This window comes from Coturnix japonica, chromosome 1 (assembly GCF_001577835.2).
Source record: "Coturnix japonica isolate 7356 chromosome 1, Coturnix japonica 2.1, whole genome shotgun sequence".
In the NCBI taxonomy this organism is placed as follows: Eukaryota; Metazoa; Chordata; class Aves; order Galliformes; family Phasianidae; genus Coturnix; species Coturnix japonica.
This window is the reverse complement of record NC_029516.1, coordinates 138776973-138778725: the sequence shown is the minus strand read 5'-3', so window position 1 is coordinate 138778725 and position 1753 is coordinate 138776973. Positions and strand designations below refer to the sequence as shown.

General features: G+C 45.1%; 1 non-coding gene across 1 annotated transcript; it reads right to left on the bottom strand.

The window, feature by feature from the left end:
• Nucleotides 1-1029: 1029 nt before the first annotated feature.
• Nucleotides 1030-1101, bottom strand: TRNAE-CUC. The gene has a single exon. It is a non-coding gene; the product is annotated as a tRNA-Glu (tRNA).
• Nucleotides 1102-1753: the final 652 nt, after the last annotated feature.

The window sequence follows — 1753 nt, the reverse complement described above, 5'->3', positions numbered from 1 at the left end:
GGGTCCTGCACTTTGCAGTGCTATAGGCTTGGAGTTGAGTGGCTGGAGGACTGTGAAAAGGAAAGGGACTTGGAGGTGTTGGTTGATGCTTGGCTGAACATGAGCTGGCAGTGCCCAGGTGCCCAGGTGGCTAAGAAGGCCAGTGGCATCTTGGCCTGCTTTGGAAATAGCGTGGCCAGCAGGAGCAGGGAGTTAATCATCCCCCTGCACTCAGCGCTGGTGAGGCTGTGCCTTGAGTATTGTATTCAGTTTTGGGCTCCTCACTACAAGAAAGATATTGAGGCTCTGGAACATGTCCAGAGAAAGGCAACAAAACTAGTGAGCGTTCTGGAGCACAAAACTTAGGAGGAGTGGCTGAGGGAGCTGGGATTGTCCAGCATGGAAAAGAGGAGGCTTCACATTGCACTCTCCAACTTCCTGAATGGAGGTTGTGATGGGGTTTGGCCTCTTCTTCCAGGCAACAAACAGGACCTGAGGAAACAGCCACAAGTTGCACCAGAGGAGATTTAGATTAGATGTAAGAATTTTTTCTCTCAGAATGTGGTCAAACACTGGAATGGCCTGCCCAAGTAGGTGGTGGAGTTGCTGTCTCTGGCAGGGTTTAAGAGGTGTCTGGATGAGGAGCTACAAGATATGGTTTAGTATCTTGTGGAAGCAACGGTAATGGGAGGATGGTTGGACAAGATGATCTTGTAGGTCGTTTCCAACCTTGGGAGTCTATGATTCTAAATTTCACCATCCAAGACAACTTCATGGAATCACAGAGACACATAATTAAAGAACGGTAAAGTTTGGAAGGAATTTCATGAAGATGTTGAACTGGACATGACCCATCCTGGTGTTTCTGACTGTTTTTCTCTGATCCAGTGTCATGGATTTGTGGTGTTGCTGTCAATATTCAACATAATAACATCATGTGCAGTATGGGTCATTGGAAGGTTCATGCTCCAGTTCTGTGGAATGGCAGCATCCTGAGTACTCGGCTCTCAGAGGAGAACTACATATCCCAGAGGACTTCGCAGAGGATGGTTCCCAGACCGGGAATTGAACCCGGGTCGGAGCAGTGAGAGCGCTGAATCCTAACCACTAGACCACCAGGGATATGTAGTTCTCCAAGAGCTGATACTCGGGGCGCCGCCATTCCATGGAATGATTACTGAATGTGTGTATTTATACACAGGAGTTGTACAAAGACTACCTCTGTTTTAGGAGAAGAAATATTCCCACCCTAATTCTTTTCCCTTTGGGGAAGCACCCCCTCTCTGGTCTGCCTGTATAGTCAGGTCTTCTTGCATGTGAATGTGAAAAGACTTCCAAAATATATTCTAATATGCTGAAACTTCATGAAAAATACTTAGGAATCAAAACTGCTGTGAGCATGCTGTAGCCAGGCTGAGGCACTGAATGAAGTCAGGAATTTATTGAACTTTAAACACGAGGAAAAAAACTTTAGCATATCTTCTATCAGTTTTCTACTTATTCATCAATTTGTACTCAGACCACTAGATATTCAATTATTATTGCAAGGTCCCTTGCTCATTTCAGAATTTCTCTTTTACTTTTGACCACTGGTTGATTAATTAAACCCCAAGATTTGGAAATGCCTTGTTAGCTTTGATGATAACATCTTCACAAGAAGTTGACCTTCAGTCCTTGGAGAGATCTGAACAATGTCGTAACTGGATTCCTGTGTGTGGAGCCCTCTGAGTATCACCTTGCTTTGTCTATAGCCTCACACAGTGCTTCCATTTCT